Source organism: Phocoena phocoena, unplaced genomic scaffold (assembly GCF_963924675.1).
Source record: "Phocoena phocoena unplaced genomic scaffold, mPhoPho1.1 SCAFFOLD_226, whole genome shotgun sequence".
Classification (NCBI taxonomy): domain Eukaryota; kingdom Metazoa; phylum Chordata; class Mammalia; order Artiodactyla; family Phocoenidae; genus Phocoena; species Phocoena phocoena.
Window position 1 is genome coordinate 158,527 of NW_027077632.1, and position 13,110 is coordinate 171,636.

The following is a 13,110-nucleotide window of genomic DNA, read 5'->3' on the forward strand; positions in this document are numbered from 1 at the left end:
GTGGCTGGCCCGGACCCAGAATCCGCCGCGGGCCCGGTTGCCGTCCTTTCGGCCAGCGAGCCCCTCGACCTGCACCTGGCCGCCCCCACTGGCGCCCAGCCCCGCTGCCGCCACCTGTGCGCCGGTGTGTCCCGCCACAGCTCCCTCCGGCAGAAGCCCCGCCTCCGCCGTGTCGCCGCGGCCGGGTGCGGGAGCGGGATCGAGGGCCGGGGCCGCTTCCCCGGGCCTGCCGGCCACCAGGGGCGGGCTCCTGAGCTCGGCGGGTGGTGTGCGGGCAAGGGTGGCCTTGCCGGGGCTGAGGGGCCGTGGCGACGCAATGGTGGCTCCCAGTGGCTTCGGGCCAGCTGCTGTCGGGCAGCAGGGCCGGCCCGGGCTGCGGCCGGGCTGCGCCTAGCGCCGCGTGGGCGGGCAGGGGCGATGCCCCAGGGACCGCGGGCCCCGGGCCCCGAAGCCCCCGGGGCCACGTCCCTGTGAGCGACGTGCGGGATCTTGGGCGGGGCGCCAAGCGCCGAAGGGTTTGCTGGGTCACGCCGGCCCTCGGCTGGGAGGTGGTGGCCAAACCCTCCGCCACCGCCCGATACCCGAGACGTCCGTTCCCCCTGCCTGGGCGGGCTGACCGCCGGGCTGGCTGGCCCTAAGGCGCCAGCGCCAGCGCAACTGGGCCTCAAGAGGCAGCCCGCGGTCCCCGCCCCCGTCTACGGCCATACCACCCTGAACGCGCCCGATCTCGTCTGATCTCGGAAGCTAAGCAGGGTCGGGCCTGGTTAGTACTTGGATGGGAGACCGCCTGGGAATACCGGGTGCTGTAGGCTTTTTGCCTCCCGCTCCGCCTTCTCCTTTACTCGCCCGCGGGCGGTGGCCGCCGGCTCCGCCCCCGCCGGGCCCCGCTGCAGGCCCCACCTCCTCAGGCCCCTCCCACCACGGCGCGCGTGCGCCGGAGGGGCCGCTCCCCGCCGGCCCGGCCGGCCGGGCGGCCAGAAGGCGGCCCCGGAAGGCAGCCGCACCCCGGACGCTCCCGGGGTGGCTGGCCCGGACCCAGAATCCGCCGCGGGCCCGGTTGCCGTCCTTTCGGCCAGCGAGCCCCTCGACCTGCACCTGGCCGCCCCCACTGGCGCCCAGCCCCGCTGCCGCCACCTGTGCGCCGGTGTGTCCCGCCACAGCTCCCTCCGGCAGAAGCCCCGCCTCCGCCGTGTCGCCGCGGCCGGGTGCGGGAGCGGGATCGAGGGCCGGGGCCGCTTCCCCGGGCCTGCCGGCCACCAGGGGCGGGCTCCTGAGCTCGGCGGGTGGTGTGCGGGCAAGGGTGGCCTTGCCGGGGCTGAGGGGCCGTGGCGACGCAATGGTGGCTCCCAGTGGCTTCGGGCCAGCTGCAGTCGGGCAGCAGGGCCGGCCCGGGCTGCGGCCGGGCTGCGCCTAGCGCCGCGTGGGCGGGCAGGGGCGATGCCCCAGGGACCGCGGGCCCCGGGCCCCGAAGCCTCCGGGGCCACGTCCCTGTGAGCGACGTGCGGGATCTTGGGCGGGGCGCCAAGCGCCGAAGGGTTTGCTGGGTCACGCCGGCCCTCGGCTGGGAGGTGGTGGCCAAACCCTCCGCCACCGCCCGATACCCGAGACGTCCGTTCCCCCTGCCTGGGCGGGCTGACCGCCGGGCTGGCTGGCCCTAAGGCGCCAGCGCCAGCGCAACTGGGCCTCAAGAGGCAGCCCGCGGTCCCCGCCCCCGTCTACGGCCATACCACCCTGAACGCGCCCGATCTCGTCTGATCTCGGAAGCTAAGCAGGGTCGGGCCTGGTTAGTACTTGGATGGGAGACCGCCTGGGAATACCGGGTGCTGTAGGCTTTTTGCCTCCCGCTCCGCCTTCTCCTTTACTCGCCCGCGGGCGGTGGCCGCCGGCTCCGCCCCCGCCGGGCCCCGCTGCAGGCCCCACCTCCTCAGGCCCCTCCCACCACGGCGCGCGTGCGCCGGAGGGGCCGCTCCCCGCCGGCCCGGCCGGCCGGGCGGCCAGAATGCGGCCCCGGAAGGCAGCCGCACCCCGGACGCTCCCGGGGTGGCTGGCCCGGACCCAGAATCCGCCGCGGGCCCGGTTGCCGTCCTTTCGGCCAGCGAGCCCCTCGACCTGCACCTGGCCGCCCCCACTGGCGCCCAGCCCCGCTGCCGCCACCTGTGCGCCGGTGTGTCCCGCCACAGCTCCCTCCGGCAGAAGCCCCGCCTCCGCCGTGTCGCCGCGGCCGGGTGCGGGAGCGGGATCGAGGGCCGGGGCCGCTTCCCCGGGCCTGCCGGCCACCAGGGGCGGGCTCCTGAGCTCGGCGGGTGGTGTGCGGGCAAGGGTGGCCTTGCCGGGGCTGAGGGGCCGTGGCGACGCAATGGTGGCTCCCAGTGGCTTCGGGCCAGCTGCTGTCGGGCAGCAGGGCCGGCCCGGGCTGCGGCCGGGCTGCGCCTAGCGCCGCGTGGGCGGGCAGGGGCGATGCCCCAGGGACCGCGGGCCCCGGGCCCCGAAGCCCCCGGGGCCACGTCCCTGTGAGCGACGTGCGGGATCTTGGGCGGGGCGCCAAGCGCCGAAGGGTTTGCTGGGTCACGCCGGCCCTCGGCTGGGAGGTGGTGGCCAAACCCTACGCCACCGCCCGATACCCGAGACGTCCGTTCCCCCTGCCTGGGCGGGCGGCGGGGTCCCGCCGGGGCGGGCTGACCGCCGGGCTGGCTGGCCCTAAGGCGCCAGCGCCAGCGCAACTGGGCCTCAAGAGGCAGCCCGCGGTCCCCGCCCCCGTCTACGGCCATACCACCCTGAACGCGCCCGATCTCGTCTGATCTCGGAAGCTAAGCAGGGTCGGGCCTGGTTAGTACTTGGATGGGAGACCGCCTGGGAATACCGGGTGCTGTAGGCTTTTTGCCTCCCGCTCCGCCTTCTCCTTTACTCGCCCGCGGGCGGTGGCCGCCGGCTCCGCCCCCGCCGGGCCCCGCTGCAGGCCCCACCTCCTCAGGCCCCTCCCACCACGGCGCGCGTGCGCCGGAGGGGCCGCTCCCCGCCGGCCCGGCCGGCCGGGCGGCCCGAAGGCGGCCCCGGAAGGCAGCCGCACCCCGGACGCTCCCGGGGTGGCTGGCCCGGACCCAGAATCCGCCGCGGGCCCGGTTGCCGTCCTTTCGGCCAGCGAGCCCCTCGACCTGCACCTGGCCGCCCCCACTGGCGCCCAGCCCCGCTGCCGCCACCTGTGCGCCGGTGTGTCCCGCCACAGCTCCCTCCGGCAGAAGCCCCGCCTCCGCCGTGTCGCCGCGGCCGGGTGCGGGAGCGGGATCGAGGGCCGGGGCCGCTTCCCCGGGCCTGCCGGCCACCAGGGGCGGGCTCCTGAGCTCGGCGGGTGGTGTGCGGGCAAGGGTGGCCTTGCCGGGGCTGAGGGGCCGTGGCGACGCAATGGTGGCTCCCAGTGGCTTCGGGCCAGCTGCTGTCGGGCAGCAGGGCCGGCCCGGGCTGCGGCCGGGCTGCGCCTAGCGCCGCGTGGGCGGGCAGGGGCGATGCCCCAGGGACCGCGGGCCCCGGGCCCCGAAGCCCCCGGGGCCACGTCCCTGTGAGCGACGTGCGGGATCTTGGGCGGGGCGCCAAGCGCCGAAGGGTTTGCTGGGTCACGCCGGCCCTCGGCTGGGAGGTGGTGGCCAAACCCTCCGCCACCGCCCGATACCCGAGACGTCCGTTCCCCCTGCCTGGGCGGGCTGACCGCCGGGCTGGCTGGCCCTAAGGCGCCAGCGCCAGCGCAACTGGGCCTCAAGAGGCAGCCCGCGGTCCCCGCCCCCGTCTACGGCCATACCACCCTGAACGCGCCCGATCTCGTCTGATCTCGGAAGCTAAGCAGGGTCGGGCCTGGTTAGTACTTGGATGGGAGACCGCCTGGGAATACCGGGTGCTGTAGGCTTTTTGCCTCCCGCTCCGCCTTCTCCTTTACTCGCCCGCGGGCGGTGGCCGCCGGCTCCGCCCCCGCCGGGCCCCGCTGCAGGCCCCACCTCCTCAGGCCCCTCCCACCACGGCGCGCGTGCGCCGGAGGGGCCGCTCCCCGCCGGCCCGGCCGGCCGGGCGGCCAGAAGGCGGCCCCGGAAGGCAGCCGCACCCCGGACGCTCCCGGGGTGGCTGGCCCGGACCCAGAATCCGCCGCGGGCCCGGTTGCCGTCCTTTCGGCCAGCGAGCCCCTCGACCTGCACCTGGCCGCCCCCACTGGCGCCCAGCCCCGCTGCCGCCACCTGTGCGCCGGTGTGTCCCGCCACAGCTCCCTCCGGCAGAAGCCCCGCCTCCGCCGTGTCGCCGCGGCCGGGTGCGGGAGCGGGATCGAGGGCCGGGGCCGCTTCCCCGGGCCTGCCGGCCACCAGGGGCGGGCTCCTGAGCTCGGCGGGTGGTGTGCGGGCAAGGGTGGCCTTGCCGGGGCTGAGGGGCCGTGGCGACGCAATGGTGGCTCCCAGTGGCTTCGGGCCAGCTGCTGTCGGGCAGCAGGGCCGGCCCGGGCTGCGGCCGGGCTGCGCCTAGCGCCGCGTGGGCGGGCAGGGGCGATGCCCCAGGGACCGCGGGCCCCGGGCCCCGAAGCCCCCGGGGCCACGTCCCTGTGAGCGACGTGCGGGATCTTGGGCGGGGCGCCAAGCGCCGAAGGGTTTGCTGGGTCACGCCGGCCCTCGGCTGGGAGGTGGTGGCCAAACCCTCCGCCACCGCCCGATACCCGAGACGTCCGTTCCCCCTGCCTGGGCGGGCTGACCGCCGGGCTGGCTGGCCCTAAGGCGCCAGCGCCAGCGCAACTGGGCCTCAAGAGGCAGCCCGCGGTCCCCGCCCCCGTCTACGGCCATACCACCCTGAACGCGCCCGATCTCGTCTGATCTCGGAAGCTAAGCAGGGTCGGGCCTGGTTAGTACTTGGATGGGAGACCGCCTGGGAATACCGGGTGCTGTAGGCTTTTTGCCTCCCGCTCCGCCTTCTCCTTTACTCGCCCGCGGGCGGTGGCCGCCGGCTCCGCCCCCGCCGGGCCCCGCTGCAGGCCCCACCTCCTCAGGCCCCTCCCACCACGGCGCGCGTGCGCCGGAGGGGCCGCTCCCCGCCGGCCCGGCCGGCCGGGCGGCCAGAAGGCGGCCCCGGAAGGCAGCCGCACCCCGGACGCTCCCGGGGTGGCTGGCCCGGACCCAGAATCCGCCGCGGGCCCGGTTGCCGTCCTTTCGGCCAGCGAGCCCCTCGACCTGCACCTGGCCGCCCCCACTGGCGCCCAGCCCCGCTGCCGCCACCTGTGCGCCGGTGTGTCCCGCCACAGCTCCCTCCGGCAGAAGCCCCGCCTCCGCCGTGTCGCCGCGGCCGGGTGCGGGAGCGGGATCGAGGGCCGGGGCCGCTTCCCCGGGCCTGCCGGCCACCAGGGGCGGGCTCCTGAGCTCGGCGGGTGGTGTGCGGGCAAGGGTGGCCTTGCCGGGGCTGAGGGGCCGTGGCGACGCAATGGTGGCTCCCAGTGGCTTCGGGCCAGCTGCTGTCGGGCAGCAGGGCCGGCCCGGGCTGCGGCCGGGCTGCGCCTAGCGCCGCGTGGGCGGGCAGGGGCGATGCCCCAGGGACCGCGGGCCCCGGGCCCCGAAGCCCCCGGGGCCACGTCCCTGTGAGCGACGTGCGGGATCTTGGGCGGGGCGCCAAGCGCCGAAGGGTTTGCTGGGTCACGCCGGCCCTCGGCTGGGAGGTGGTGGCCAAACCCTCCGCCACCGCCCGATACCCGAGACGTCCGTTCCCCCTGCCTGGGCGGGCTGACCGCCGGGCTGGCTGGCCCTAAGGCGCCAGCGCCAGCGCAACTGGGCCTCAAGAGGCAGCCCGCGGTCCCCGCCCCCGTCTACGGCCATACCACCCTGAACGCGCCCGATCTCGTCTGATCTCGGAAGCTAAGCAGGGTCGGGCCTGGTTAGTACTTGGATGGGAGACCGCCTGGGAATACCGGGTGCTGTAGGCTTTTTGCCTCCCGCTCCGCCTTCTCCTTTACTCGCCCGCGGGCGGTGGCCGCCGGCTCCGCCCCCGCCGGGCCCCGCTGCAGGCCCCACCTCCTCAGGCCCCTCCCACCACGGCGCGCGTGCGCCGGAGGGGCCGCTCCCCGCCGGCCCGGCCGGCCGGGCGGCCAGAAGGCGGCCCCGGAAGGCAGCCGCACCCCGGACGCTCCCGGGGTGGCTGGCCCGGACCCAGAATCCGCCGCGGGCCCGGTTGCCGTCCTTTCGGCCAGCGAGCCCCTCGACCTGCACCTGGCCGCCCCCACTGGCGCCCAGCCCCGCTGCCGCCACCTGTGCGCCGGTGTGTCCCGCCACAGCTCCCTCCGGCAGAAGCCCCGCCTCCGCCGTGTCGCCGCGGCCGGGTGCGGGAGCGGGATCGAGGGCCGGGGCCGCTTCCCCGGGCCTGCCGGCCACCAGGGGCGGGCTCCTGAGCTCGGCGGGTGGTGTGCGGGCAAGGGTGGCCTTGCCGGGGCTGAGGGGCCGTGGCGACGCAATGGTGGCTCCCAGTGGCTTCGGGCCAGCTGCAGTCGGGCAGCAGGGCCGGCCCGGGCTGCGGCCGGGCTGCGCCTAGCGCCGCGTGGGCGGGCAGGGGCGATGCCCCAGGGACCGCGGGCCCCGGGCCCCGAAGCCTCCGGGGCCACGTCCCTGTGAGCGACGTGCGGGATCTTGGGCGGGGCGCCAAGCGCCGAAGGGTTTGCTGGGTCACGCCGGCCCTCGGCTGGGAGGTGGTGGCCAAACCCTCCGCCACCGCCCGATACCCGAGACGTCCGTTCCCCCTGCCTGGGCGGGCTGACCGCCGGGCTGGCTGGCCCTAAGGCGCCAGCGCCAGCGCAACTGGGCCTCAAGAGGCAGCCCGCGGTCCCCGCCCCCGTCTACGGCCATACCACCCTGAACGCGCCCGATCTCGTCTGATCTCGGAAGCTAAGCAGGGTCGGGCCTGGTTAGTACTTGGATGGGAGACCGCCTGGGAATACCGGGTGCTGTAGGCTTTTTGCCTCCCGCTCCGCCTTCTCCTTTACTCGCCCGCGGGCGGTGGCCGCCGGCTCCGCCCCCGCCGGGCCCCGCTGCAGGCCCCACCTCCTCAGGCCCCTCCCACCACGGCGCGCGTGCGCCGGAGGGGCCGCTCCCCGCCGGCCCGGCCGGCCGGGCGGCCAGAATGCGGCCCCGGAAGGCAGCCGCACCCCGGACGCTCCCGGGGTGGCTGGCCCGGACCCAGAATCCGCCGCGGGCCCGGTTGCCGTCCTTTCGGCCAGCGAGCCCCTCGACCTGCACCTGGCCGCCCCCACTGGCGCCCAGCCCCGCTGCCGCCACCTGTGCGCCGGTGTGTCCCGCCACAGCTCCCTCCGGCAGAAGCCCCGCCTCCGCCGTGTCGCCGCGGCCGGGTGCGGGAGCGGGATCGAGGGCCGGGGCCGCTTCCCCGGGCCTGCCGGCCACCAGGGGCGGGCTCCTGAGCTCGGCGGGTGGTGTGCGGGCAAGGGTGGCCTTGCCGGGGCTGAGGGGCCGTGGCGACGCAATGGTGGCTCCCAGTGGCTTCGGGCCAGCTGCTGTCGGGCAGCAGGGCCGGCCCGGGCTGCGGCCGGGCTGCGCCTAGCGCCGCGTGGGCGGGCAGGGGCGATGCCCCAGGGACCGCGGGCCCCGGGCCCCGAAGCCCCCGGGGCCACGTCCCTGTGAGCGACGTGCGGGATCTTGGGCGGGGCGCCAAGCGCCGAAGGGTTTGCTGGGTCACGCCGGCCCTCGGCTGGGAGGTGGTGGCCAAACCCTCCGCCACCGCCCGATACCCGAGACGTCCGTTCCCCCTGCCTGGGCGGGCGGCGGGGTCCCGCCGGGGCGGGCTGACCGCCGGGCTGGCTGGCCCTAAGGCGCCAGCGCCAGCGCAACTGGGCCTCAAGAGGCAGCCCGCGGTCCCCGCCCCCGTCTACGGCCATACCACCCTGAACGCGCCCGATCTCGTCTGATCTCGGAAGCTAAGCAGGGTCGGGCCTGGTTAGTACTTGGATGGGAGACCGCCTGGGAATACCGGGTGCTGTAGGCTTTTTGCCTCCCGCTCCGCCTTCTCCTTTACTCGCCCGCGGGCGGTGGCCGCCGGCTCCGCCCCCGCCGGGCCCCGCTGCAGGCCCCACCTCCTCAGGCCCCTCCCACCACGGCGCGCGTGCGCCGGAGGGGCCGCTCCCCGCCGGCCCGGCCGGCCGGGCGGCCAGAAGGCGGCCCCGGAAGGCAGCCGCACCCCGGACGCTCCCGGGGTGGCTGGCCCGGACCCAGAATCCGCCGCGGGCCCGGTTGCCGTCCTTTCGGCCAGCGAGCCCCTCGACCTGCACCTGGCCGCCCCCACTGGCGCCCAGCCCCGCTGCCGCCACCTGTGCGCCGGTGTGTCCCGCCACAGCTCCCTCCGGCAGAAGCCCCGCCTCCGCCGTGTCGCCGCGGCCGGGTGCGGGAGCGGGATCGAGGGCCGGGGCCGCTTCCCCGGGCCTGCCGGCCACCAGGGGCGGGCTCCTGAGCTCGGCGGGTGGTGTGCGGGCAAGGGTGGCCTTGCCGGGGCTGAGGGGCCGTGGCGACGCAATGGTGGCTCCCAGTGGCTTCGGGCCAGCTGCTGTCGGGCAGCAGGGCCGGCCCGGGCTGCGGCCGGGCTGCGCCTAGCGCCGCGTGGGCGGGCAGGGGCGATGCCCCAGGGACCGCGGGCCCCGGGCCCCGAAGCCCCCGGGGCCACGTCCCTGTGAGCGACGTGCGGGATCTTGGGCGGGGCGCCAAGCGCCGAAGGGTTTGCTGGGTCACGCCGGCCCTCGGCTGGGAGGTGGTGGCCAAACCCTCCGCCACCGCCCGATACCCGAGACGTCCGTTCCCCCTGCCTGGGCGGGCTGACCGCCGGGCTGGCTGGCCCTAAGGCGCCAGCGCCAGCGCAACTGGGCCTCAAGAGGCAGCCCGCGGTCCCCGCCCCCGTCTACGGCCATACCACCCTGAACGCGCCCGATCTCGTCTGATCTCGGAAGCTAAGCAGGGTCGGGCCTGGTTAGTACTTGGATGGGAGACCGCCTGGGAATACCGGGTGCTGTAGGCTTTTTGCCTCCCGCTCCGCCTTCTCCTTTACTCGCCCGCGGGCGGTGGCCGCCGGCTCCGCCCCCGCCGGGCCCCGCTGCAGGCCCCACCTCCTCAGGCCCCTCCCACCACGGCGCGCGTGCGCCGGAGGGGCCGCTCCCCGCCGGCCCGGCCGGCCGGGCAGCCAGAAGGCGGCCCCGGAAGGCAGCCGCACCCCGGACGCTCCCGGGGTGGCTGGCCCGGACCCAGAATCCGCCGCGGGCCCGGTTGCCGTCCTTTCGGCCAGCGAGCCCCTCGACCTGCACCTGGCCGCCCCCACTGGCGCCCAGCCCCGCTGCCGCCACCTGTGCGCCGGTGTGTCCCGCCACAGCTCCCTCCGGCAGAAGCCCCGCCTCCGCCGTGTCGCCGCGGCCGGGTGCGGGAGCGGGATCGAGGGCCGGGGCCGCTTCCCCGGGCCTGCCGGCCACCAGGGGCGGGCTCCTGAGCTCGGCGGGTGGTGTGCGGGCAAGGGTGGCCTTGCCGGGGCTGAGGGGCCGTGGCGACGCAATGGTGGCTCCCAGTGGCTTCGGGCCAGCTGCTGTCGGGCAGCAGGGCCGGCCCGGGCTGCGGCCGGGCTGCGCCTAGCGCCGCGTGGGCGGGCAGGGGCGATGCCCCAGGGACCGCGGGCCCCGGGCCCCGAAGCCCCCGGGGCCACGTCCCTGTGAGCGACGTGCGGGATCTTGGGCGGGGCGCCAAGCGCCGAAGGGTTTGCTGGGTCACGCCGGCCCTCGGCTGGGAGGTGGTGGCCAAACCCTCCGCCACCGCCCGATACCCGAGACGTCCGTTCCCCCTGCCTGGGCGGGCTGACCGCCGGGCTGGCTGGCCCTAAGGCGCCAGCGCCAGCGCAACTGGGCCTCAAGAGGCAGCCCGCGGTCCCCGCCCCCGTCTACGGCCATACCACCCTGAACGCGCCCGATCTCGTCTGATCTCGGAAGCTAAGCAGGGTCGGGCCTGGTTAGTACTTGGATGGGAGACCGCCTGGGAATACCGGGTGCTGTAGGCTTTTTGCCTCCCGCTCCGCCTTCTCCTTTACTCGCCCGCGGGCGGTGGCCGCCGGCTCCGCCCCCGCCGGGCCCCGCTGCAGGCCCCACCTCCTCAGGCCCCTCCCACCACGGCGCGCGTGCGCCGGAGGGGCCGCTCCCCGCCGGCCCGGCCGGCCGGGCGGCCAGAAGGCGGCCCCGGAAGGCAGCCGCACCCCGGACGCTCCCGGGGTGGCTGGCCCGGACCCAGAATCCGCCGCGGGCCCGGTTGCCGTCCTTTCGGCCAGCGAGCCCCTCGACCTGCACCTGGCCGCCCCCACTGGCGCCCAGCCCCGCTGCCGCCACCTGTGCGCCGGTGTGTCCCGCCACAGCTCCCTCCGGCAGAAGCCCCGCCTCCGCCGTGTCGCCGCGGCCGGGTGCGGGAGCGGGATCGAGGGCCGGGGCCGCTTCCCCGGGCCTGCCGGCCACCAGGGGCGGGCTCCTGAGCTCGGCGGGTGGTGTGCGGGCAAGGGTGGCCTTGCCGGGGCTGAGGGGCCGTGGCGACGCAATGGTGGCTCCCAGTGGCTTCGGGCCAGCTGCTGTCGGGCAGCAGGGCCGGCCCGGGCTGCGGCCGGGCTGCGCCTAGCGCCGCGTGGGTGGGCAGGGGCGATGCCCCAGGGACCGCGGGCCCCGGGCCCCGAAGCCTCCGGGGCCACGTCCCTGTGAGCGACGTGCGGGATCTTGGGCGGGGCGCCAAGCGCCGAAGGGTTTGCTGGGTCACGCCGGCCCTCGGCTGGGAGGTGGTGGCCAAACCCTCCGCCACCGCCCGATACCCGAGACGTCCGTTCCCCCTGCCTGGGCGGGCTGACCGCCGGGCTGGCTGGCCCTAAGGCGCCAGCGCCAGCGCAACTGGGCCTCAAGAGGCAGCCCGCGGTCCCCGCCCCCGTCTACGGCCATACCACCCTGAACGCGCCCGATCTCGTCTGATCTCGGAAGCTAAGCAGGGTCGGGCCTGGTTAGTACTTGGATGGGAGACCGCCTGGGAATACCGGGTGCTGTAGGCTTTTTGCCTCCCGCTCCGCCTTCTCCTTTACTCGCCCGCGGGCGGTGGCCGCCGGCTCCGCCCCCGCCGGGCCCCGCTGCAGGCCCCACCTCCTCAGGCCCCTCCCACCACGGCGCGCGTGCGCCGGAGGGGCCGCTCCCCGCCGGCCCGGCCGGCCGGGCGGCCAGAAGGCGGCCCCGGAAGGCAGCCGCACCCCGGACGCTCCCGGGGTGGCTGGCCCGGACCCAGAATCCGCCGCGGGCCCGGTTGCCGTCCTTTCGGCCAGCGAGCCCCTCGACCTGCACCTGGCCGCCCCCACTGGCGCCCAGCCCCGCTGCCGCCACCTGTGCGCCGGTGTGTCCCGCCACAGCTCCCTCCGGCAGAAGCCCCGCCTCCGCCGTGTCGCCGCGGCCGGGTGCGGGAGCGGGATCGAGGGCCGGGGCCGCTTCCCCGGGCCTGCCGGCCACCAGGGGCGGGCTCCTGAGCTCGGCGGGTGGTGTGCGGGCAAGGGTGGCCTTGCCGGGGCTGAGGGGCCGTGGCGACGCAATGGTGGCTCCCAGTGGCTTCGGGCCAGCTGCTGTCGGGCAGCAGGGCCGGCCCGGGCTGCGGCCGGGCTGCGCCTAGCGCCGCGTGGGCGGGCAGGGGCGATGCCCCAGGGACCGCGGGCCCCGGGCCCCGAAGCCCCCGGGGCCACGTCCCTGTGAGCGACGTGCGGGATCTTGGGCGGGGCGCCAAGCGCCGAAGGGTTTGCTGGGTCACGCCGGCCCTCGGCTGGGAGGTGGTGGCCAAATCCTCCGCCACCGCCCGATACCCGAGACGTCCGTTCCCCCTGCCTGGGCGGGCTGACCGCCGGGCTGGCTGGCCCTAAGGCGCCAGCGCCAGCGCAACTGGGCCTCAAGAGGCAGCCCGCGGTCCCCGCCCCCGTCTACGGCCATACCACCCTGAACGCGCCCGATCTCGTCTGATCTCGGAAGCTAAGCAGGGTCGGGCCTGGTTAGTACTTGGATGGGAGACCGCCTGGGAATACCGGGTGCTGTAGGCTTTTTGCCTCCCGCTCCGCCTTCTCCTTTACTCGCCCGCGGGCGGTGGCCGCCGGCTCCGCCCCCGCCGGGCCCCGCTGCAGGCCCCACCTCCTCAGGCCCCTCCCACCACGGCGCGCGTGCGCCGGAGGGGCCGCTCCCCGCCGGCCCGGCCGGCCGGGCGGCCAGAAGGCGGCCCCGGAAGGCAGCCGCACCCCGGACGCTCCCGGGGTGGCTGGCCCGGACCCAGAATCCGCCGCGGGCCCGGTTGCCGTCCTTTCGGCCAGCGAGCCCCTCGACCTGCACCTGGCCGCCCCCACTGGCGCCCAGCCCCGCTGCCGCCACCTGTGCGCCGGTGTGTCCCGCCACAGCTCCCTCCGGCAGAAGCCCCGCCTCCGCCGTGTCGCCGCGGCCGGGTGCGGGAGCGGGATCGAGGGCCGGGGCCGCTTCCCCGGGCCTGCCGGCCACCAGGGGCGGGCTCCTGAGCTCGGCGGGTGGTGTGCGGGCAAGGGTGGCCTTGCCGGGGCTGAGGGGCCGTGGCGACGCAATGGTGGCTCCCAGTGGCTTCGGGCCAGCTGCTGTCGGGCAGCAGGGCCGGCCCGGGCTGCGGCCGGGCTGCGCCTAGCGCCGCGTGGGCGGGCAGGGGCGATGCCCCAGGGACCGCGGGCCCCGGGCCCCGAAGCCCCCGGGGCCACGTCCCTGTGAGCGACGTGCGGGATCTTGGGCGGGGCGCCAAGCGCCGAAGGGTTTGCTGGGTCACGCCGGCCCTCGGCTGGGAGGTGGTGGCCAAACCCTCCGCCACCGCCCGATACCCGAGACGTCCGTTCCCCCTGCCTGGGCGGGCGGCGGGGTCCCGCCGGGGCGGGCTGACCGCCGGGCTGGCTGGCCCTAAGGCGCCAGCGCCAGCGCAACTGGGCCTCAAGAGGCAGCCCGCGGTCCCCGCCCCCGTCTACGGCCATACCACCCTGAACGCGCCCGATCTCGTCTGATCTCGGAAGCTAAGCAGGGTCGGGCCTGGTTAGTACTTGGATGGGAGACCGCCTGGGAATACCGGG

At 76.8% G+C, this 13,110-nt stretch overlaps 12 non-coding genes and 1 pseudogene across 12 annotated transcripts; all 13 read left to right on the forward strand.

Moving 5' to 3' along the window:
- The first annotated feature begins 693 nt into the window (after positions 1-693).
- On the forward strand, positions 694-812 carry LOC136143689 (5S ribosomal RNA). The gene has a single exon (XR_010658262.1). It is a non-coding gene; the product is annotated as a 5S ribosomal RNA (ribosomal RNA).
- A 901-nt stretch (positions 813-1,713) lies between these two features.
- LOC136143690 (5S ribosomal RNA) lies at positions 1,714-1,832 on the forward strand. The gene has a single exon (XR_010658263.1). It is a non-coding gene; the product is annotated as a 5S ribosomal RNA (ribosomal RNA).
- Positions 1,833-2,756: 924 nt separating this feature from the next.
- LOC136143691 (5S ribosomal RNA) lies at positions 2,757-2,875 on the forward strand. The gene has a single exon (XR_010658264.1). It is a non-coding gene; the product is annotated as a 5S ribosomal RNA (ribosomal RNA).
- A 901-nt stretch (positions 2,876-3,776) lies between these two features.
- On the forward strand, positions 3,777-3,895 carry LOC136143693 (5S ribosomal RNA). The gene has a single exon (XR_010658265.1). It is a non-coding gene; the product is annotated as a 5S ribosomal RNA (ribosomal RNA).
- A 901-nt stretch (positions 3,896-4,796) lies between these two features.
- On the forward strand, positions 4,797-4,915 carry LOC136143694 (5S ribosomal RNA). Its single transcript, XR_010658266.1, has one exon. It is a non-coding gene; the product is annotated as a 5S ribosomal RNA (ribosomal RNA).
- Positions 4,916-5,816: 901 nt separating this feature from the next.
- On the forward strand, positions 5,817-5,935 carry LOC136143696 (5S ribosomal RNA). Its single transcript, XR_010658268.1, has one exon. It is a non-coding gene; the product is annotated as a 5S ribosomal RNA (ribosomal RNA).
- Positions 5,936-6,836: 901 nt separating this feature from the next.
- On the forward strand, positions 6,837-6,955 carry LOC136143697 (5S ribosomal RNA). The gene has a single exon (XR_010658269.1). It is a non-coding gene; the product is annotated as a 5S ribosomal RNA (ribosomal RNA).
- Positions 6,956-7,879: 924 nt separating this feature from the next.
- On the forward strand, positions 7,880-7,998 carry LOC136143698 (5S ribosomal RNA). Its single transcript, XR_010658270.1, has one exon. It is a non-coding gene; the product is annotated as a 5S ribosomal RNA (ribosomal RNA).
- A 901-nt stretch (positions 7,999-8,899) lies between these two features.
- Positions 8,900-9,018, forward strand: LOC136143699 (5S ribosomal RNA). Its single transcript, XR_010658271.1, has one exon. It is a non-coding gene; the product is annotated as a 5S ribosomal RNA (ribosomal RNA).
- A 901-nt stretch (positions 9,019-9,919) lies between these two features.
- LOC136143700 (5S ribosomal RNA) lies at positions 9,920-10,038 on the forward strand. The gene has a single exon (XR_010658272.1). It is a non-coding gene; the product is annotated as a 5S ribosomal RNA (ribosomal RNA).
- Positions 10,039-10,939: 901 nt separating this feature from the next.
- LOC136143702 (5S ribosomal RNA) lies at positions 10,940-11,058 on the forward strand. Its single transcript, XR_010658274.1, has one exon. It is a non-coding gene; the product is annotated as a 5S ribosomal RNA (ribosomal RNA).
- Positions 11,059-11,959: 901 nt separating this feature from the next.
- Positions 11,960-12,078, forward strand: LOC136143703 (5S ribosomal RNA). The gene has a single exon (XR_010658275.1). It is a non-coding gene; the product is annotated as a 5S ribosomal RNA (ribosomal RNA).
- A 924-nt stretch (positions 12,079-13,002) lies between these two features.
- LOC136143714 (5S ribosomal RNA) lies at positions 13,003-13,110 on the forward strand (annotated as a pseudogene; the record flags this gene model as incomplete).